General features: G+C 40.7%; 1 long non-coding RNA gene across 3 annotated transcripts in view; it reads left to right on the top strand.

Annotated features, from left to right (window-relative positions):
- Positions 1 to 12,208, top strand: part of LOC140600162 (uncharacterized) — a 181,648-nt gene that overhangs the window by 129,345 nt on the left and 40,095 nt on the right. For all 3 annotated transcript variants that reach the window (XR_012003349.1, XR_012003350.1, XR_012003348.1), the window contains 2 exons: positions 7,909 to 8,026; positions 8,110 to 8,146. This is a non-coding gene — a long non-coding RNA (uncharacterized lncRNA). The remainder of the gene's footprint in view (positions 1 to 7,908; positions 8,027 to 8,109; positions 8,147 to 12,208) is intronic.

Raw genomic sequence — 12,208 nt, 5'->3', positions numbered from 1 at the left:
AGGTCAATGGGAGCTTTTTAAGCATTATGTTCTTTGGGATGGTTCTCCTCCAAGGAATAAGATCAGAAAGAGAGATTCTATTTTTTTCCTCATACAATATAGAATACACATAGGTGATTCTAGGGTCAATTCATTCAGTAGTTTAATCATGTCTGGGTTTTGAGTCATGTCTCCAAGTTTCCCTTGGTTTTTCCTTTGTGATCATGAGATGGTGTTCACAGCTTCCAACAGCACATCTTCACATGGCTGAAAGAGAGAATGGAAGGGGGAAAAACTATTTTCTGCAGCCCTCTTTTTTATCATGTGGAAAAATCTTTCCCAGACTCCTCCCTGAAGTCTGCACTCTGATATTTTTGGTATGGACTGGACTAATGTTTCTTATAAGCCAGTCACTGGCAAAGGGAATCAGATTTCCATGATTAGCTTAAACCAAACATGATTCACCTGAAACTGGAGGAAGGCCATATTTTTCCTAAAGACATTGTCACCCAATACTTGCTTGATATTCAAGTTTTTTTAAAAAGATTTTTTAGAAGATTTTATTCATTTATTTATGAGATACACAGAGAGAGGCAGAGACATAGTAGGGAGAGAAGCAGGCTCCCTGCAGGGAGCCTGATGCAGGACCCAATCCCAGGTCTGGGAATCACACCCTGAGCCAAAGGCAGATGCTCAACCACTCAACCGCTGAGTCACCCAGGTGTCCCAAAGATTTTTATTTATTTATTTGAGAGAAAAAACAAATAGGGGGAAGGGCAGAGAGAAAAGGACAAGCGGACTCCCCACTGAGCAGGAAGGCCAACATGAAGCTGAATCCCAGGACCCCAAGATCATGACCTGAGCTGAAGGCAGATGCTTAACTGACTGAGCCACCCAGGTGCCCCCTTGATAATTCAATTTTTTTTAGCAAGGAAAAAAGAAGAGATTACCTTTGGAGAGACAACCAACAGTGTCTGCCACATAGCATCTCCTGAATATATTGACTCAAACGCCTATACCAAAGGCCTAGCAGAGGGAAAGGCATGCTTATTTCTAGGCCTAAAAACCATTTGCAGCAATTTTCACCATCACCTATAAGATGAATGTATTTCAACAAAAATTCAAGAAACATACAAAAAAGTAAGGAAAAAGACACTATCAAGAGACAAAGCAGCCAACAGGGTGAGACTGAGTTGGATTGATCAGACAAAATTTTAAATAACTGTGATTTCTATGGTAAAGGTTCTAATGGAACAGATGGACAATGCACAATAGCAGATGGGAAATTTTAGTAGAGAGATATAAATAATAAGAAAATATCAAATGGAAGTCCTAGAAACGTAGGACATAGTAACAGAATTGAAGAATGCCTTCAACAGGCTCATTAGTAAACTTGATACACCAAGGAAAGAGGGCAGCCCAGGTGGCTCAGTGGTTTAGCACTGCCTTCAGCCCAGGATGTGATCCTGGAGACCCAGGATCGAGTCCCACATCAGGCTCCCTGCATGGAGCCTGCTTCTCCCTCTGCCTGTGTCTCTGCCTCTCTCTCTCTCTGTGTTTCTCATGAATAAATAAATAAAATCTTTATTTTATTTTTTTTTTTAATTTTTATTTTATTTATGATAGTCACAGAGAGAGAGAGAGAGTCAGAGACACAGGCAGAGGGAGAAGCAGGCTCCATGCACCGGGAGCCCGACGTGGGATTCGATCCCGGGTCTCCAGGATCGCGCCCTGGGCCAAAGGCAGGCGCTAAACCGCTGCGCCACCCAGGGATCCCAAATAAAATCTTTAAAAAAAAAAAAAAAAGGAAAGAATCATCGAACATGAAGATCTTTTTTTTTTTTTTTAAGATCTATCTTTATGAGATTTCCCAAATGGAAGGACACACATGATGAGTGAAAAAAGAAAGAAAAACAGAACATGCAAAATCTGAGGGATGATAGCAAATAGTTTAATATACATATAAATTACAATTTTAGAAAGAGAGAAGAGAGAAAAGACAAGAATTATTTAAAGAAATTATGGCTGAAAAGTTGCCAAAATTAATGATAAACATCACCCATGGATCTAAAAAGCTCAGAGAACACCAAGCAGAGTAAGTACAAAAGCAAACCAGAATAACTAGGCATATAATATTCAAACTGTTGAAAGCCAAGGATGAAGAGAAAAACTTGAAGATGATGGAGGGAAAAAACATTCTATGCATAGGAGCAAAGATTTTAAAATTACTGCAGACTTCTTGTCAGAAACTGTGTAAGCCAGAAGATGATGGAGTGACATCATTAAAGTGTTGGAGGGGGTGACAGTGGTGGGGATGGTGGTGGGGGACACCTCTGTGAAGCAGAATTTCATACCCAGTGAAAATATCTTTCAAAAATTAAGGGAAAATATACTTTCTCAGACAAACAAAAATATTGTTGATCACAAGCAAAAAATGGAAATGTATCCCACTATTATTTATTTCTATACTGGTAAGCGGTGAAGCTGACTTTTTTGTGTTTAATATTGGCTTATAGTTTGTCTTTTATGAATTGTCAATTCATATCTTCCACCTAGTTTTCTGTTGGTCTATGTGTCATTTTCTTATAGGAATTCCTTATATATTTTGAACACCAATCCTTTGTTACATATGTAGCAAATATCTTTTCATAATCTGTTGCTTTTCTTTTAGTATGTTTATGTTGACTTCTGTTGACAGAATTTTACAATTTGACAAAATCAGATCTAATCACTTTTCCTCTATAGTTTTTGCAGAGGCTTTCCCTACATCACATTCTCTAAGATTTTCTTCTAATGTTTTATAGTTCTGTATATGGTTTAGGTCTTTAATCCTTCTGGAACTTATATTTTTGAGTAGTAAAAAGTAGCAACATAAATTAATTTCTCCCAAATGGTTAGTAAATTGCTCTAATATCTTTTTTTAAGATTTTATTTATTTAGTTTGAGAAAGAGCACATGCATGAGAGAGAGAGTGAGCACAGGAGCTGACGGGGAGGAGCAGAGGGAGATGGAGAAGCAGACCCAGCTGAGCAGGGAACCCTATGTGGAACTCGATCCTAGGACCATGGGATCATGACCTGACCTGAAGGCAGATGCTTAACCAATTGAGCCACCCAGGTGCCCACTTTGATATCATTTTTTGAATAATCAGTATGTTCTTTCCGTATTGACTTTAAATGCCATGTTTATCATAAAATATCTTCCCATATATTCATGGTTAAGTTTCTGTATTCCCTTTAATGTCTCATTAAGCTACTTTGTACCAAAGTTACAATGTTTTATTTCCCTTTTTATTATTTTGATATTGTGACAGCCAATGACCACGCCTGTCCTGCTCAGCTCCTCCCAGTAGATAAATTGCATGCTTGCCTGAAATTTTGAAAAAAAAAAAAAAAAAGTCCTGAAAGAGAGCACATGCTCTTTTACACTTCTAAAGTAGCATACAGTGGGTTGTAGGGTGAGTAGTAATAATAACCAGGCATCACACATAGCCTGTCATATTGTCTTAAGGCAATCAGGCATGTTTGATGCCTGATTATTATCATGTAATCTGTGTGCAGTGCAGCAATATGGCATAATAGCAATATAGCAAGAAACTGAAATTGATAATAGGTCTGGATAATGTGGCTTACCAAGAGTGGTTTTGCAAAACCATTCTGAAGTTTTGAGGCATTTTGGCTGGGAGACTATGGACTCCAGAAAACACTGTTCAGGACTTCCATCACCTGGAAGTTTCTTTCTGGCCGGTTGACCACAGCCAGCACTCAGACTGTCTCTCATAGTGTGATTAAGGTAAACCAAGATGTGCTCCCCAAGCTCTCTTACTTGATGCAATGTCATAGCCTTTAAGGTCATTGCAATGACATGCAATTTGTGTACTCCTGGAGTACCTGAGTGTTCCTTCTTACTCATCTTCAAGCCTAGCCTCTATTGGTCTACTTCAGAAATTTATGACAGAAAAAAAAAAAAAAAAAAAAGAAATTTATGACAGAATTTATGACCTCTCTTTTAGAACTTGTTTTTCAGAATTACCTTAGGTATTTTTTCACGTTTTCTCCTATAGAAGAATTTTAGTATCAGTTTATAAGTTCTTTGAAACATCCCCCTGGAAGCTTGATTGTGATTTAACTGAATGTGTAGATTAATCTGGGGGAAACAATCATCTTTAGATGCCAAGACTTTTCAACCAGATACATGAATATTTTCTTCATTTGTTTGGGTATTCTTTTACATTTTTCAGTGAAATCTTAACATGTTTTCATTTAGATCTTGAACATTTTTTGTTTATTCTTAGGTATTTTGTGTTTTGTGAGTTTCGTAAATGAGAGTTTTTTTCATGACATTTTGTAATAGTTATTGTAGGATACAGGCAAGCTGTTGTTTTAATATGTCAAAATTATGCTTTTCTTCCTAACTGAACTCTGTGAATTGTGATCATTTACTTCAGATTCTCTTAGATTTTTTTTATTTTTTCTCTTAGATTTTTAGATACATAATTATGTTTGCAAATATTGGCAGTTTTGTTTCTTCCTTTTGAATCCTTATGTCTTACTTATTTTCCCTGTTATTTAAGTGGCCAGGTCAATGTGAAATAGCTATGGGGATCCTTATCTTGTTCCTAATATCTATAGGAATACTTCTCTTATTTCATCACTATGTATAATATTTGCTCTAGGTTTCTGGTCGACATTATCAAGAAAAGAAAATTTTCTGCTATTTCCAACTTGCCTAGAGTTTTTTGGGAATGAGTATTAAGATTCATGAAATAATTTCTCTGCTTCCATTAAAATAATCATATAATTTTTCTCTTGCAGTCTATTAATATTTTGAAGTGTTGAACCAGCAATGCATTTGAGGGATTACATGCCATTTGATTTTTCCCTATTGTGATAATAATGCTTCTAGATTGCTTATAAATACTTAAATAGGACAAGCGGTCTTTGGTTTGCCTGAAAACTGCTTGTTTCAAAGGTCTCCCCTGAGTCCATTGTATTTTTATCTCTAGTGATTGAGTTTCTGGTCATCCTCTTCAAAAGTTTTATTGCAGATATTTAGGGGAAACTAAGGATATTTGGGACATATACTTAACCTTTAAAAGTTGGCATCTAGAGGACAACCAGGACATACCAATAGGTGACTGGTGTCTACATTTGAGGTGGTTGGTAAAAGGATGACCTGTGACCCATGATTGCATTGTGTATAGTTCACCTCCATGTAAGGAATTATGGAAAAGTACAAATGATCACAGAAGAGTAGAGAAGATATACTTCCTTGGAGTCAGCCAATCCAAAATCTAGGATGTAGAAGGGAGACAAATGTTCTTCCAGTTTCCATGACAACTGGAGGATTTACTGTGATGTTAATGAAACATAAGCTTCAGTCAGGGCCTCTCACTTAAAAGGGACCTTTCCAAGGCCCTGCTTCTGATTCTGTATTTGTAAGTTTGTATTGTTTTCCTAAAGAGAGACCCTAAGTTGCATAAACCTTATTAGACCCTCCAAAACCCAGTCCATCCCTAACGAGAACCCCAGCCATAGCTTTGCATACCGGCCACCAAGCCTGGACCCAGAGCTCTACAAGCCCTTTCTGGCAGCCCTGATAATTCTCTCAGTTTAGCAATTAGAGTGGGTGGCAGATTAAATTACCCTGTTGCTTCCCAGCTGGGCTAGGAGAGCTGCGGCCTGACATAGAAGCCGGTGGGTGTCCCATGGAACAAGGAGCTGGCTATCTCACACTTCGCTCGCTGTGAGGGCACGTGACCAAATGCATTATTAACGCTGAGCTGATCTGGTTACCTTGATTGACACTAAGTGATTTCAGCCTGGGCTATATTTGTCTTCGTGGGGAAAATGACTGCACAGAGCTGAAAGGTTATTTCCCTCTTCAAATAAGTTTGGGCCTGTCACTGTGGAGTTACGCACCCTGACATCAAAATTGGACCCGCGGGCTTTGGAAGACAGCAAATGACATCACAGGCAAAAAAAATGGTGTCAGCTTCATTTTGTTTTTTCCTTCTCTTTCTCAATTCTGACAGAGAGGTAGTTTGTCGAAAATTTGCAAGGCTTTCAGGTGAGGAAAAGGAAGAATTAGTAGTAGCAGTACCTCTTTTGCACACACACACAAATAGCTTCCAGGATATGTTTCTCTGTCTTCCTGGTCTTTCTGTTACTATGAACCTTATTTATTTATTTATTTATTTTAATTTGGGAGGGCTTCGATGTCTAATTAATAAGGCTAATCAATTATTTGCCTGCTATTGAATAAAAATCTAACCTCTTAGTAGACTAAAATATTCCTTTAGATAACACATATTTTTGTTTATAGAACCAAAAAAGAAGACATTACCTACGAGAAACTCCATCTTCAACTCTGATACCCACTCCCGTGGTTGCAAAGTGTTGTAAGAGAAGTCTACGAATGTCCTAATGTTACATTAGCAATGTTATGTTATGTGAATTCTGAATGCATGTAAGAAACGCATCAAACCCAGGGCGTCTGGGTGGTTCAGTCAGTTGAGTGTCTGCTTTTGGCTCAGGTCATGATCTCAGGGTCCTAGGATGGAGCCCCGCATCGGGCTCCACTTCTCCCTCTCCCTCTGCCCATCTCCCTGCTTGTGTGTTCTCTCTTTCTCTCACTCTTTCTCTCTCAAATAAATAAATAAAATATTTTTTAAAAAGAAATACATCAAACCCAGTAACAGGGAAAAATCAGAAGCTGCTAGGCCACAAACTTCAATTAGGAAATTTAAATTAGATTGAAGGAGAAATTTTAACCTAAAGATATTAAATAGAGTTATAGTAGCTTAAAGTGAACTGTTGCCCTACCTCATAGGATTTACTTGTTTTGGATGAAATAAAGGTTAGTGAATTTAATAAGAAGTCATATTGATGGACAGATCCTCTAGACTTGAGAATGAAAAGGAAATGTCTTTAAAAACTGCACCTTTTGTCATCATTCTTATTATAGTACAAGATTCTGATGTCTGATTCTCCATTGTTGGTGAAGCGAGGTGGGACCCTCTTGCAGTCCACAACTGTTGGGTTTGAGGGCAGAGAAGTGACAACAACTCATTGCGACAGTGACCCCCCCTGCAGAAACAGTTCTTATCCCAGACTGAGTTGGGGGGCGGGGGAGGCAGAGCTACCGCTCGGCTTCAAATCACAAAGTCCTAACTACCGAATCTGCTCCTCCTCTGTTGGATCTCTGCCTCCTCTCCAGGAGCGATGACAAGGAGATGGGTTGGCTTCTCATTAGACAGAGAAATAGGAGGGAGTGTCCATTGACCTAAGGAAAACATCTCCTGAAATCATGGCTTCTTTAATATAGACTGGCATATAAAAATGCATGTAAACAAGCATTTTTTATTTGAACATTAAATTTTATTGGTACAAAGCATGTGTTTTGTTATACTGGTGACTAATGCCTTTTAAAAATGAGATTTTGGAATGCCATTCTACTTATGTAACAAGATAAAGAGCTTTTAGAACATTGTTCTGGTGCAAACCTCTATAATAATAGTTGATTAACAACAAGACAACTTGAGGTGCCAAAAATATTTTCTGCAGAGCCCTCTATTAAGTGGGAAAAAGTTTTAGGCTTTTCCCCCCCCTTTAATGATATCCAAATGGTTTTTGTCTGAGAAACCTAGACTTCAAAAGTCATCAGTTTTCAAACATCAGTGCACAAAAATATTTATTTATGTGTGGATACCATGTTTGGTCCCTATTTCTCTAATGGGTTCAGTGATTTATTAAAAAATATCTAGTTAAAAATAAATTTACCCATGAGAGTTAGAAGAGGAAAATCTAGGAATGAAAATTAATAAACATGTCTGAAGTTATTACCAAAGGAAAAAATTACATTTATCTCAACACTGGCTGTCTTAGGAAGTCTTGGTTATGGCTCATGATCATGATTTACATTTTGTAGGAAAAGTGCTTTTTAGACTACAGATTAAATCCTGATGTTGGCGATGATGATGATGGTGGTGGTGATCACATTTATGGGAGTGTGCTTGTTCATAGAAACCACAGGAAATGCCAAGGAGGTAAAATAAACAAAGATATTTTTAACAAAGATAAAAAAATTTTTTGAAATAATGAATGTGGTTAACAATGAGTATTTTCCCAGGTCGGTCATTTCCTGGCACAGTGAAGTCTATGGACAGGTGAGTCCCTGGTCATATTCACCTGGAGTCAGGGGTCAGCCCTCTTGGGCTCTGCTGGGCCCCAGAACCTGGTATCTTGTGGAATCAGATGTCATAGCTTCTGCCCGGCTTCTGGAAGCTTCGGACTTGGGCCACTGAGGAAGATCTTTCCATGCTCACATTTTACAAGGATCCTAAGGTCTGCTGGGTATGCTATGTTGAAAAAGAAAAGTGATTAGTTCTCATGATCATGGAGCAAACCCAGAACTCATTCCAGGGAAAATAGTGGGGTTCTGGCCCCCCCTCCAAATTTTAAAGTTGATGTAATTCAGGGCAACCTTAGTCTCTCCAGATTGTCCCCTATTTGTGAGTTGAAGTGATCACAGGCCTAATCTGTATTCTGTTCTGAAACAAAACAAAACACCCTCTATCTCTGGCACAGTGAAAAGCTCATGGGCTTTGAGAACTGACAGCCTGAGTTTGAGTCTGGGTTCTTACCAACTGCATGACTTTGGGCTCACTTGCCTGTTTCCTCACTTGTAAATGGGAAAAATGATACTTTCTTCTCCCAATATTACAAGGCTTAAATGAGATAATATGTGGAAACCACCCAGCACATAGTAGACACCCAATAAATCCTCATCCCTCCACACCTCTTCTACAAAGGTCTATCCTACTTGGATGAATCTAGACTTTCCAGAGTCTGAGCACTCTTGGCTGTTCTTGTTTGCTTACTTACAAAAGATTTTCCAGGATATTTTTGTGTTTCTGGATTGTCAGATCATATGGGTGGTGTTTTGATCTTGAAATGGTTCTCAAGGTCTCTTCATCATTGGAATATTGCCCTTGAAGGAGCTAGAGCTGAGGTCAGAATGTCTCTGCAGGAGCGATGCACCTTACCTTTGTCTGCAGAGCCCCTTTCTAAAAGGAAGAGATGACCTATGTATCCATCTTCAACCTCAGGCTCCTCCTGGAAGGAGGAAAGAAGTAGTTCCATATACCCAGTCACTCTGACCCCTTGCTTCAAAGGGATGTTGTGTTAGTGGCTCTGTTCATGGCAGACTTTGTTGGAGAAAGATGCTCTTCAGAAGTGAGGCATTTCCTGAACCCCGCATATGTCACCACACAGAAGGCTGTCGTTCCACCTGAACACTGAGTGGGCTCTGGCTCTACCAGAGAGTAAAAGAAATAGTGATTTGTGAACAAAGGTAGGGATCTTAGCCTGGTCAAATTCAAGGTCATTCATTAATTCAACAGATATTTTCTGAGCACCTATCCCTGAGGGTATGGAGATTTTGCCCATTATTCCATAGTGACCACACCAAGGGACCCACTGTTTACATCAAGGTTGATTTGGGGATCCAGGGATGGGTTTTCAAGAGTAGGTAAATCCCCTATAACTGTGTGCCAAGGAGTACATGCATGTGTCTGCAATTCTGGAAAGAACATCCAGAACTTTCAATAGCTTCTCAGAAAGTTCAAAACCACCTGCCAGATGTGATCTGAATGTTCTCCCTGTACTCAGCTGGGGACCATAGGAATCTTGGCTCCAGTGTCCCTCCTGAGCATCCAGTTAGATAAAATATCATGACCCAGGATATGCTTACCATTCCCCAGAAGCCCATACCCATGACTGAGTATTTGCTGGATGGCCTTTCAACCACTTACCTGGACCATCACAGACTGGTCTGCATTTGGCTAAAGATAAATCATTTCCAACCATCTAGAACTTTAGCTGCATTCTGGCCTAAAGCTATAGGAAGAGCATTGAGCTTGGCCATGGAAGGTGGTGCTCTGAGCTGTGCTTGATCTCTGTTCTCTGACTGGGACATGAATGCCTGGCTGCAGGGTTATGTGTCCCTCCCTCAATAATGCACCCAGTATGCTGTCACCTAGAAGATACTCAGCTCAGGTTCATGGAGTTGAAGTGAGAGAGGCTGATACTTCTTACACTGGGCTGGGAGGGGAAATCAGACCATATCAATAACCATAATGCAAAGTAGAAAGGGATCCATTTCATGAGAGAACTGCAGGTCAGAGACTCAGGGGCTGTAAGCACAGAAGATGATGAGATGATCTTGGCTCAAAGGCTGGTTCAATTGATGGGGAATCAGAGCAGCCTTTCCAAGGAGGAGCCCTAGAGGTGGGACTAGTAGAAGGTAGACAAGGAGATATGCAAACAAAGGGCATTTAAGGGAAGGGAGTGGCCTGGATCCGAGAACACCTGGTAGGGAGGTGCAGGGCAAGAGCAAGCAACCCAGTTAGACTGGAGCCAAAAGTACCTGGAAGGGACTGGCCAAACTAGGTTGGAAAGTCAATGAGTACCCACTGCTCTGTGCCTTCCTCACCCCAGCACTGGGCAATGGGCCTGGCTGTGGCCCCCTTGGCTGGGCCACTGAGCTATGGCTAGGTCTCCAGGCCAGGGCAACCCAACAAGGCTCAGTGCTGTGCCAGGTTATGCTCTTTCAGCTAAAGCATCATTGGTCTCAATGGAAGGTGCTCCTGATAGTTGGTTCTCAGAGCTCCTATGGCAGGCAGGCTGGGAGCAGATCTACAAATACTGGGGCCCGGGTACTCTCTCCCAGGGGATCACGTTTCAGCTTATAAGGTCGTCATTTATAAGCCGCGTTCCTCTCTGGTAATGAAATGAAGCAGGGCAGTGTTATTGCATTTGAGATAGGATTTTTTTTTTCTCCTTCCACTCCACCCTTCTCACTTCACTCTCCCAGACTTCAGCTTATCTGTCTCCAGCTGATCTCTGGCATTTTCAGTGTTATAGCTCCTCACCACAGAGAGAACATTCTGGGAGGCAGTAAACATTGGAACTGTTGCTTAGTAGCCTCCAAATCTCCTTTAAAACGTTGTTTTAAGGAGTGCCTGGGTGGCGCAGTTGGTTGAGCATCTGACTTTTGGTTTCAGGTCGAGTCATAGTCTCAGGATCATGGGATAGAGCCCCAATTTGGGCTCCTAGCTCAGCAGGGAGTCTCCTTGATATTCTCTCTCTCCCTCTCCCTCTGTCCCTCCCACTTGTGCTCTCTCTCTAGAATAAATAAATCTAAAAAAAAAAAAAAGTCATTTCAATATCTCACTTCCTCTAAGTAGTCTTCCTGGATTGCCTTTCTCAAACACTTTGGTTCTTTTATGATGGTCTTGCCATTTATACAGGTGGTTCTCTTCTACTGTACCTGGTCCTCAAGGAACATTATAAATATTTCAAGCCCTGGGCCCTTTAAAGCATCAATTCTCTTGAATTATGAACAAAGAAAAAATTCAGAGCATGAAGTCCCTCTTTTAGGCTGAGGAGAAGGGGAGGAGGATTCTGTGTGGGAACTGTCTCCTCCAACAGCCTGGAAGCTTTGGTCTCCTCTCTTTCCACAGGGCGTACCCAAGGCTTGCTGAGGAGAAGGGTGAACTAGAAAGTGAGTGGGAGGCAGGTGGTGTGCAGCCCAGGCCCCTCAGCCCACTTTTCTGTAGGAAGCCAAGCAGAAGACAGTTGGGGGGGGGAGGGTTGTAGCCTAAAAGTCTGGGGGACACTTTGCATGGCCACGACCTGTTGCTGTCCTCAGCTCAGAAGACACAGTGCCTAAGGGAAAGTGTGGGACTTCCTTCTGCTTGGCTTTTGGAGACTGATGGGTTCGGGTCACACAGGAAGGCTGTGATGCAGACAGTACACCCTCAGTTCACCAGGTACCCCATCCTGGGCCCTGTACTTTGGTCAGGCCACCCCATTCCAGACCCTTGGTATCCATGCTGTCCTGGCCAGGACAAGGAGATTTTTGCAGATAAGGAGAAGGGCTAGGCCAAGTCTGAGAGGCGGCATGGGTACATTGACAGCTAAATATTTGCCTCACAAATTTCAACAGTGATCCCAAAGGGTGCAATGTCTGCATATTGAAAATCTGCCAGTTACAAAACTGTAACATTACTCTTTTAAATGTATCCAATGACATATAAATAGCATAGCAATTCGATACTCACCATCAGCTGTTTAAAAAATACCTAATAAGCTCTTCCTTACTAACAGAAATCTTATATTATTCCTCTTTCTCCTTGAATATGCATTTTCATTCCAATTCCCCCAGA

The sequence above is a fragment of the Canis lupus genome, chromosome 11 (genome assembly GCF_048164855.1).
Source record: "Canis lupus baileyi chromosome 11, mCanLup2.hap1, whole genome shotgun sequence".
Classification (NCBI taxonomy): domain Eukaryota; kingdom Metazoa; phylum Chordata; class Mammalia; order Carnivora; family Canidae; genus Canis; species Canis lupus.
Note: the sequence above shows the minus strand (reverse complement) of the source record. Positions and strands in the feature narration are given on the sequence as shown.